Source organism: Lissotriton vulgaris, unplaced genomic scaffold, assembly GCF_964263255.1.
Source record: "Lissotriton vulgaris unplaced genomic scaffold, aLisVul1.2 SCAFFOLD_436, whole genome shotgun sequence".
Lineage (NCBI taxonomy): Eukaryota > Metazoa > Chordata > Amphibia > Caudata > Salamandridae > Lissotriton > Lissotriton vulgaris.
In genome coordinates this window covers 136230-147334 of record NW_028244795.1, presented here as the reverse complement: position 1 = coordinate 147334, position 11105 = coordinate 136230, and the positions used below count along the sequence as shown (strand labels likewise).

The following is an 11105-nucleotide window of genomic DNA, read 5'->3' as shown; positions in this document are numbered from 1 at the left end:
CCTAAATAGGTTCCTAGGAAGGATGCCTTGAATACATATCTTCAGTCTGTGAAATAAGTATAAAGATGGGAATCCAAGAGCTATTATTGTTGGTTTTTGTGGTCTCTCCTACCAAGGAGGGGGTACTCTGCAGAACACTCAGCATTTCTAAACAGGTTAGTGTCACACTGACAGTCAGCTCCTCAGAGGCGAGGGAACATCGCCCGGAGCCAGATCTGAAAGAGTAACTACTGGACTTGCCTGAATGCCATGACATTCTATCTGGGAGCAAGGGAAGGAAGCGCCATCCCTACAGGAGATGCTGTTCATGGAAGCAACTGCTGTAATTGACCCTGGTGTTGGGTCCATCTGACAGAGACTTAGTAAGCAAAAGAGCAGAATGAATTGCAGTACTTCCAGAACAGGCAGTGCAATCTCAGTCACTTATCACAGTTGTAGGTACCAAGGGATCTGGAGCAGTGTGCCTGAGTGGTAGGCCTGACTGAAGCTGGGATAATTGCCTGCTGGTGGCCCGTGTGCCCCACAATTAGACTGTGCGACTGCAGCACTGCCAAAGAGTGCTATTAGGTCGGTACCAGTCTGGAAGACCGGGAGACCAGAAAAGTGCTTATGGGATGCCTCATGAAGAATCGAGGTTGGAGCATTGAGGCACTGAGTGCTGATTATACCTCCTGGAATCATCATCTGTAGGCATGTGGCCATCGAACTCAATAAGACGTGCCCACTACTCACTGGTGTGTCGGAGTAAGTCACGCCATGAGTCAAGTACACACTAAAGTGTTGGGGGGAGCTGCACCGTGAGTCAGGTACCCACAGGAATGTTGGAGGGAATCAGGACCCACAGCCACCTTGCATGAAGAGGGTGACCGACAAAAGGCTCTGATCCTGCCACGACCCTCCAAGTGACACACTTCACGGGCGGCTGCCGCAAACGACTCTGGAGGACTGACAGGCGCTGCCAGGAATCTCCCTGTAACCGATGCTTCTGGAGGGGGCTGAACTGATTCCAGAGTCTGAATCTCTCCACTACCTCCCTGAGAAGCCCGAGACAGATCTCCTTAGTACCACTCAGAGTCAAGTGAACCGCGAAAATGGTTTCACTTGGCCCAGCCTCCAAAGCCATGGTAAGACAGGTCCCGGGATGGCAATGGCTACAGGACTCACCCCCACGGCCAATAGCCCCTATCTGCTCTGTGGCCATAAGGGCAGATTCTGGTAGTCAGTCTGCCGAAACTGGTTTATTTGGAAGATAAAATCTCATGCAATCACATGACAAGGTCTATCTTTAAAATGATACCTATTAGTTATCTGGGTGGTGTGTGGACAGGTGCCCCCTCAATAAGGCTAATTCCACACCACAATATCCCTGGTCCTCCTCCATACATTTTGAGGGCTACCAAAGGACAGAGCATTTCTCAGTAGACAATTTCAGTGCACTTTACCGGTCGTATGCAGATTGATATACCTATGTGTGCCGGACTCATTCTTTCAAGGGGTCAAAGCTATAATACACACTAGTAATAGCTCTTTCTTGGGTGCCTTTTCCTACTTCTCAAGCTGTAGTCATGTTAAAGATTGCAGATAGTCCTAGTCCTTTGTAATGAATTCAGGGCCTCATTTATGAAAAGTGTTGCATAACTGGGGGAACCCAGCGATGCAACACTTTTCAGTGCGTCCTCACGAAAAGTGACACAACAGCGGTGCAAAAGTGTTGCATGGGGATCAAAATAAGCCCCTCAATGTGGTTCTCAAAGGAAGCTTTGTACATCCTGTTAAAATTGCTAAGGCGTATCTGACTGCCTAGTTTATGAACGTTCATAGCACCATTCCCTATCCTCAATGTGACACTGAAGTGCACCTAAGGCCCTTCTCCCTAGTCAGTGTGGTACTGGCATGTGCGCAGACCCACTCTCCCTGCTCAGTGTGGCACTTATGTGTGCCTATGGCCCTTGTCCCTGCTCAGTGGCACTGATATGTACACAGGGTACTTCTCCCCCTCTGTTTAACACTGATAAATGCACAAGGCCCTTGTCCCTGCTCAGTGTGGCGTTGATATGTACAAGGCACTTACCGCTGCTTAGTATGGCACGGAGGCATGCACAATACCCGTTCATCCTCCGAGACGTTCTGGACCAGTAGAGGTTCTTTGGCCACAATAGCAAAAGCTGTGGATAGGTCCGAGAAAGGTTAGGCTTGGGCTATAAAATGGAGACTACAACACATATCCTACACCCAGGGCGACTGGAATAATGCGTTCAGAAAGGGCCAAATTATGTGGCCGGGCCGAGGAAATTATACAGGAAGAAAAGGCAAATAATGCAGCATTATGCTGCACATTTTGTAATAGTATTACTTCATGTTTTCATGTTTTTTTTTACTTGGCAACACTTGGTGGGCATTGGTTGCAGTCAATTAGTATACCAGTTTAACATCCAAACATAGCAATGTGCAACAGAAAGGTGATCAGGTCAGCTTTGCAAAAGGGCCTTTCACTTCGCATAAACACGTGCCATCACATTTGTTGTAACTTTTGAAACGTTTGAGCTAGAAGCGTCTGACCCTTACTCAAGCTAAAAAATATCTACAGACTTTCAAATACCCACACATGCCAATGGGCAATCTTTATTAGTATTATTAGGAACTTGTATTGAACTCAGCTACCCATCAGGGTTTCCCAGTGCAATCTTGCAGGGCTTCAGACACCATTGCAGGCAGTCAGCCACCCATGCACAATATCACCTACCCACAAAAGGAACCTATACAACATGCACCTTTGCACATTCCCAAACACATTCACTGTGTATGAAGACAAATCCAGTGCACACGTTTGCAGATTGCTTGGTTCTCCAGTGAGAATCAGATAAAGAAGATGATTGTAAATTGCTTGGTTCTTCAGTCAGAACCTGATGAGTAAGACAAAGTTCAATAAATGAGGTTGAGATCCAGTGACGTAAGATGTGTGTTTATAATTCAATTCTGATCAGTACGTACAAAATGCAACCAACCGACACGTGTTTCGTCACACCGTTATTAATGATGTGACTCTTCAGGGCTGTTGGAATCTAGGATCACGGAATGGCACGCAGTTCCGTTAAGTATCAGGACCAAGCTGCGAGGCGAGTATAGGCGGAAAGCATCTGAAAGGTGGAGTGCACCTATGTATGGCAATGGCTGCTGGTGAGCGAAAACCTCAGGACGGTTGTGTCCACATCGGCGTTCAGAAAGTAGATCGAGGCACGGATGTGTGCATGGCGGTGGCATCCATATCCAGGTAGATCCGCTACCTGGATATGGACGCCACCTTTCAGATGCTTTCGACCTATACTCGCCTCGCAGCTTGGTCCTGATACTGAACGGACCTGCGTGCCATTCCGTGATCCTCAATTCCAACAGCCCTGAAGAGTCACATCATTAATAACGGTGTGACGAAACACGTGTCGGCTGGTTGCATTTCGTATGTACTGATCAGAACAATTATAAACATCTTATGTCACTGGATCTCGATCTCATTTATTGAACTTTGTCTTACTCATCAGGTTCTCACTGAAGAACCAAGCAATCTGCAAACTTGTGCACATGATTTGTCTTCATTTGTTTGGTAGGGGATTTGTTCCTTACCTATGCAGGAGCTGTTTACTGTCTGGGTTTGTTCCCCTGACCTGTTTTGCACCGTGTAATCTGAGCCAATCTACTTGATTCGCACCCGCTAGAGCGCTATATCTTCCTGTCCCTCATCCAAACCCAATCTCTCTTCGCGACATTCATTGTGTATATTTACTAACACAGAACATACTTGAGTAAACAAAGCGTTATTTTGGCTTAGACAACTTTTCATTGTCTACAGACACATATTGATGAGCCATGCCCCAAGCAAGAGTATTAGAAAAAGGGTGCAATGCAATAGGAGAACTCTGCACATACTGTCTTGAGCCTTCTTGGCTCAATTAGGGAAATGCTATAGGATCAACCCTGGCAAGAACTCCTCATCTTGAACAACAAAAATTGCAGTACTACCCCTCACTCCAACCATTTGCCAAATGCAAGCATTCAGGGAGAAGAAAACAAGTTACTTACCAGTAACTACAGTTATCCACTATTGGTATCTTTCATAGATTCACATGTCTGAAGCATTCCCGTCGCCGAGGCGGGAGTCCCACAGTAAAATACAAAAGTAGTGCCATCAATAAACATTAGGCTAAAAAGAAAAAAGCCTGAGGCCTAAATCTTAGTAGCGTATCTACATTCTTATCGGAAAGAACCAAATGTTCGCTTCAACCAATCAGCTATCAGCACCCTCTAGAAAACTCTCAGCAGAGGCAGCTCTCCTCAGATTTTCCTAGCACAAGTGGGAAATAAGTATCCCAAAAACAATGAACTGACTCTACAGGGAGGAGGGTGGGTGCATGTGAATCTATGAAAGATACCAATACTGGACAACTGTAGTTACAGATAAGTAACTTGTTTTCTTATCCAGTCTTGGGGTATCTTTCATAGATTCACATGCCTGAATCAGAGTAGCAAGCAGTATGCCAAATGTACTGTCGTTAGTGGATGGTAGGAGACAAGTGTTCATAAACTCCCAATCTACATCCATAACATGGAAACAACTGTAATGACAAAGTCTTAAAAAATAAACCAACAGCCATTTTATAGGAGACATTTTAAAAATAAAACATGAATATATATATATATATATATATATATATATATATATATATATATATATATATATATATATATATATATATATTAAATATGTATCTTTCTTGAAAGGAAATGATAACAATCTGCAAAGCATAAACTTTAAGGAGAAACTATAGGAATCGGACGGACGACTCAGCAGACCGGAAGTGGAGCAGAACGGGTCGGGACACACTGTGTTCACCGGAAGAGCCCAGCAGTCTGGTGTCGGTGGAGAGAATCCCGGAAGCACGCCTGACGTCATTGGAAAAAGATGTAGAAGAAGGTGTGGACCAAAACAAAGTTGTTGGCGGTGGCGAGAGGAGCAGGAAGACTGAGAGGAGACGGAGGTGGCAAAGAAGAGTGGCGAGCGAATCGAGGCAGAGGAAGGACGTGGAGAAGAGAGGAACAGAGGAACCAAGACCCTCGAAGTATCTTACCCTGTGGAAAAGCCCGGCAGCCCAGAGAAGGGAAAGGCCGCCCCGGGTCCCAACGCCATGGCCCAGATCCCGGGTCATGGCACATGGAGAGTACCTTTGGTGGGTTCATTCTGGTGGGGGGGTTGGGGAGCACAGGGTACCAGGGCACATGTGACGCCTAAGAAGCCTGCGCAGAGAGATCCTCACATTTTAGCACTCCCCTCCCCTTTCACAACCACCTGATGGTGGTAGCACTTCGTAGACATATAGACGCCCTGAGACTAATCCCGGTATATTGTATTTCATTCCCCTTTTTGGAGTGCCTGGGTGAAGAGAAGGCGTGACGCCCCTGACTGTGCTGTTGTAGGATGCGGAGCGGCCAGAGAAAGCGGCTAAAAAAAGAAAATAAGAGACTCAGTTGTCCTCCCTTCTCTTTTGTGTTTTTGGACTTTGGTCACTTTTTGGAACCCCCTTTTTGTTTCATTTGCTGAGTATCTGGGTCTTATGGGATTAATTCCCCGGAAAATCCAAAAGCGGTTGCCTCACAAACAAATAAAGACCCTTAAAAACATCTACTGTGCGTGTCTGGTGTTCCCTTCTGCCCAGAGGGCCATTGAGTGGCTCACACTGACCTTAGTGAAAAAGATGGCGTAAGACAGCCTGTCCAACTGCTGCATCTTCCTGTTGTGCAGATTGAAGACTGTAATGCCTTGCGAACGTGTGGACATTCTTCCATGTCGCAGCACGGCATATATTTTCCAGAGTCACTCCGGCAAACAAAGCTGTAGCAGCTGCTACAATTCTGGTGGAATGTGCTTTGGCTTTCTGCTGTAGATGTTTGTTTTCCCTTTCATGACAGAAATGAATAGCAGATGCAACCCATCTGGCAATTGCAGCTTTTGTGACTGTGGCTCCAAGCGTTGCCTGTCTGTAGGCCACTAACAGTTGATCCTAACTCCGGATATCTTTAGTTTTCTGTAAGAAGAATTTTAAACAGCGCCTAACATCCAAAGAATGCAAGGCTCTTTCAGCTGGGGTGGATGGATCCAGAAAGAAAGTTCTTAACCTCACCTGTACATTCAGGTGAAAATGTGACGGTACTTTAGGGATGAATCTAGGATTTGTTCGAAGGGTTACACAATCATGAGTAAAATGTAAAAAAGGTTCCTTAATAGTGAAAGCTTGGATCTCACTAACCCTTCTCGCGTAGGTCAGACCCACTCTGGAGGGGGTGATTGCATCGGAGAGAAGGCGCAAAAAAGCCCTTTCATAAATTGCTTGATAAGTGAAGACTAGCAGAGAGAAGGAAGTTTAGCACATTTTCTGAATCTGGAGAGAGCAGCCAGATGGACCTTGACTGACGAAAATGTAAGACCAGATTTGGCTAGAGATAGCAAATAGGGAAGGATTTGTTCCGCAGGGGCTTGAACTGGGTGAACATTGTTGGCTTCGCTAATATGAGAGTTGGGACCCCCTCTATAGCTATTTGATTGACCAGGGAAAAGAGGGGTTTAGAAACAAAGACATATCAAAATTCCCCCATGGTCTATCCTTACTTTCTTATGTGGCTCAGCTCACAGAGACTAGACAATTAGCCTTCAAATCAGTGCAAGGACAACAAAATATTTTCTTACATTAAATATTTTTTATTATTTAGTTTTTTTCATTCATTTATCAAAATTATTTAAAACTGTTTTTTTCTTCTTTTTTTGATCTTTTCTTGAATGTGTACATCAATTCATCATTATATTTTTTACAAAAATAAAGAAACCACTAGTACCCTATCTGACACACACTATCTCACATACACACCACTCATTCATACCCATCTACAAATTCCAAAACAATTTCTAGGGTTGAGGTAACACAGTATGTAGTTATGTTATTTCCACGCCAGGTCTACGCGCGTTTCGGTGGGTTCGTACCACCTTCCTCAGGACCAACTCAGAAATGGTTTCATTCTTGCATCATCTTGTGTGTGCAGGGTACCTAAAATTACAAATACATTGTAATATATCTAAGTCTTAGCACTGAGATGAAGGATTTGTTGATTCAATACAATCTTTTTCATTTGTAAAATCACTTGAACATTAAAGTTGAGACATCTAGTTAAGCCAAAAAGTCAGTAGCATCAAACAAATACATGACCCAAATTATTCTGAGGTTTAGAACTACATTATGGGCTATAGGACCAGAACAGACAGTTTCTTTTTGTTTTTAGAAATTTTTATCATGATCAACCAACCAGAGATTTACCTTATTTTTAATATACATTGTTTAATGTTACAGGATGAGGTTATTCTTAGAGTTTTATTCTGTGATCTCACCTTGAACTAAATAAACACTGGTCGTTATGTGATCTATTTAGAGGTAAGGGTTGTTCTTTCCTTTTTTTCCTTTTTCCCCTTTCTCCTTTAGAGATATTACACCGGTATCTGTGTGGGAAATATGTATATATCAGGAATCCTATGTACCACCTAATTAATATTATGTAAGCAGAGAGGATTATTCTTACCACAGAGCTTTTACGCATGCATCCATATGAGACTGCTTGTTGTTTCCGTTTTTCATATGTAGTTTTCACCTTTGTTTAGTTGGATTTCTTGAGGTGAACGTTCTAGATGGAAGGATATTTAGACTAAAGGTACTGATTTCTATTACACTGGATGCTAGTAACAGTCTAAACCAAGATTCTTACCTTGAGTTCATGGAAATATAGATGCCACTTAAAAGCCAATACTTTTGTCTCTATGAGAGGGGCGCAGGGGCGAGTTAATTCTTACTGTTCTTTTTATGCTTGTTCTGAAACAATATACATAGGTACAAATTGTACTTTTACACTGCATAATGCTTATATACATATTGTGTGTCTTAGAGACATTTTGACTGCTCACCTTAATTGAACTTATACGAGGTCACAAACATGGTGTTCCTCCATTTCATGTAAGTTCCAGCCTGTCCATCTGTTCAGTCTTTCAGTCTTAAAGTTGTCACTGTATATAATTTAAAAAAGCATTTTTGTTTAATTAAATTGTCTCGTCTAGTATTACCACATACAGTGTGTTATGTCAACATATAGTCGTCTGTCTTCTTTTTAATATATATTTCAGAGTTATTAGCAAGTGCCACCTGCCTAGTAACACTCGTTTTCTGCCTATGCTGTCAACTTTATTAGTAAATTTCCACATTATAGGGCTGACCCGATCTCCGCTTCTGGGTAGAACTCTCAGACGTTATCTTACGATCCCATTTTACGGTATATATGTCGCTAGCGCGCTGAGGCTTGCAGGGATGAGTAATTGACCTCTACGGTCATTTCTATTACTCGTGATGTTGTGGCGTGTAGCGGAATACAATTACCGAATGGGTGTCTTACTTGGATCACCCCCAGGTTGCCGCATGTGTATCTTACTTGGATCGCCCCCCAGTTAGTAGTTCCAAGCTGATAGAAGGCGCCACTCTATTTGGTTGATACGCGGGAATATTTAAATACGCAGGCTGCTTAATGCTATTGCAGCCGATGATCTATCTAGTTTAGGGGAGTTCTCACGCATACATCGTACCTGTTCGTGCCTGTGTTCGCCTCGACAAGCAGCCTCCTGTCCGATCTCCCGCTCCAGACCCGATGTGTTTTACGAGGGTTTCAGGGCAGGTTTAAATAGGTTTTAATGCTTTCCACCTGAATCAATTACTGTTTCTAGGATACCGGATACGATTGTATCTCGTTCCGGTTTGACTCTGCGCGCCATCTTTAAATTGGGTAATTGCAAGATCTAAAAACACCGGAAATAGTTGTGATTCATGTTCCGCATCGGCTGGGGGCGCCATGTTGGAACGGGATAGTGTCAGTATCGCGCTAAATACCATATCATTCTTATAAGCTTTTTATGTCCCGTTTGTGACGCAAATAGAATATAATATTGCTTAACTGCCTTAAAGTGGGCTCAAACTGTATAATATGCAATTATAGCATATTACTCACAGAAAATAGATTATATTTCGCAGCACCATGAGTAAAAGTAAGATATTGTATCAAATCAGATGTTCATAGTCTCTGTAATACCTTACATACTCCAACTACCTTTCTAGGATTTTTATAATATTCTGTGAGATTCCTATAGTCCATGGATAAGCTCTATTGGAAATCCCTTCCTGCTGAGCCAGTATAGTGTGAATGCAGATGGGGTTTGTCTATTTATTTAGGTTTAGTGACAAACCAAGCTATATTTTCATTTAATCCTCTGCGGACGCTATCCAGGTTAAAAATCCAGTAACTCTCACGTTTTTTACGGGTGTGTTCCATGGATTGGCCAGGTCTGAATTGTACTTTTTCCAGGATGCACCATCGAAGCTCGGTTTCTTTGTGATTCAGATCTATACAGTGTTGCACTATTGGTGCTGTTATTTTCTTCATTTTTACAGCTGATTTATGCTCGCTGAATCTGGTGCGGAATTCCCTGCCAGATTCTCCGATATAGGCAAGATCACAGGGACACAGGATGATATATATTATATTGCTACTCCTGCAATTTGTCAGTGATCTTAGATTTACTTGAAAATTGTTGTATGTCACCGATTCCGTTGTGATGGCTGCATCACAGGCATGGCAGGACCCACATCTGTGGTTGCCCAGCACAGGGTTCTGTCCTGTTAGGGATGCCTGAAGGTTTCCTATTTTTTGTTTATTCCTCGTGTGGACAAGTCGATCTTTTAAGTTTTTATTCCGCCTATATGCCACTAGTGGTTTGGGGCCAAAACTCTCACTCTCCTCTGTGTCTAGTATACTCCAATTTTTGTTAATTATGTTTTTGATTTTGTAATCCAATACTGAGTGGTTGATGACACAGGTGATGCGGTCTGTAGATTTCCTTTTTGTACCGCTCAATAGAGAGTCACGATCATAATATTTCGCTCTTTTGAAGGCTTGTCGGATCAGGCGATGAGGGTAGCCTCTTTTGAGCAGTCTGATTTTAAGTTCCTCACCATGGCGTTGATATTCCATCAGGTTGGTGCAATTACGACGTATCCTGAGGAATTTGTAGATGGGTATGAATGAGTGGTGTGTATGTGAGATAGTGTGTGTCAGATAGGGTACTAGTGGTTTCTTTATTTTTGTAAAAAATATAATGATGAATTGATGTACACATTCAAGAAAAGATCAAAAAAAGAAGAAAAAAACAGTTTTAAATAATTTTGATAAATGAATGAAAAAAACTAAATAATAAAAAATATTTAATGTAAGAAAATATTTTGTTGTCCTTGCACTGATTTGAAGGCTAATTGTCTAGTCTCTGTGAGCTGAGCCACATAAGAAAGTAAGGATAGACCATGGGGGAATTTTGATATGTCATTGTTGGCTTCGCACCAGCAACAAAATTGCTTCCATTTTAGGCGGCAAGTTTTGATTGTGCTCTGAGCATGAGATTTAGCCAAAATCTCCCGACAGTCTTGTGAAATGTTGAGGTCCTTGAACTCTAGCAAATCAGGAGCCATGCGTGCAGGTGCAGAGACTGTGGGTCCGGATGAACTACTTGGCCTTTGTCCCGTGACATCATCATTGAAGGGGAATGAGCTTGGCTTGAGACAATGGCAGAAGTTCTTGGAACCAACACTGCCTGGGCCAAAGGGGAGCAGTCAGAGTTAGTCGGCAACCCTCCAGCTTCATTTTGCAGAGCACTTTCGGGATCAATGGTATTGGGGGAAAAGTGTATGCACAAATCCCTGACCATCTCATGGACAGGGCATTCCCCCTTGAGCCCTGTTGAGGTAACCTGCTGGCATAGTATCAACATTTCTTGTTCTCCCTCAATGCAAAAAGATTCAGGGCTGTTCTGCCCAAAGCCTGGAAGATTGTTTACCTGCACCTGTTCTAGCTCCCTTTTGTGACAGACTGATTGGGACCTACTCAGTTTATCCGCCAGGGTATTGTGGAGACCCCTGATGTGCTCGGCCTTCAGTGTTATCTTGTGGAACTTGATCCATTCTCACAACTCCTGTGCCTCTTGC

General features: G+C 43.1%; 1 long non-coding RNA gene across 1 annotated transcript; it reads right to left on the bottom strand.

The window, feature by feature from the left end:
- Positions 1 to 7656: 7656 nt before the first annotated feature.
- On the bottom strand, positions 7657 to 8070 carry LOC147666726 (uncharacterized). The gene is made up of 3 exons (XR_015304743.1): positions 7994 to 8070; positions 7798 to 7901; positions 7657 to 7716 (listed from the first exon to the last, which is right to left on the bottom strand). It is a non-coding gene; the product is annotated as an uncharacterized LOC147666726 (long non-coding RNA).
- Positions 8071 to 11105: the final 3035 nt, after the last annotated feature.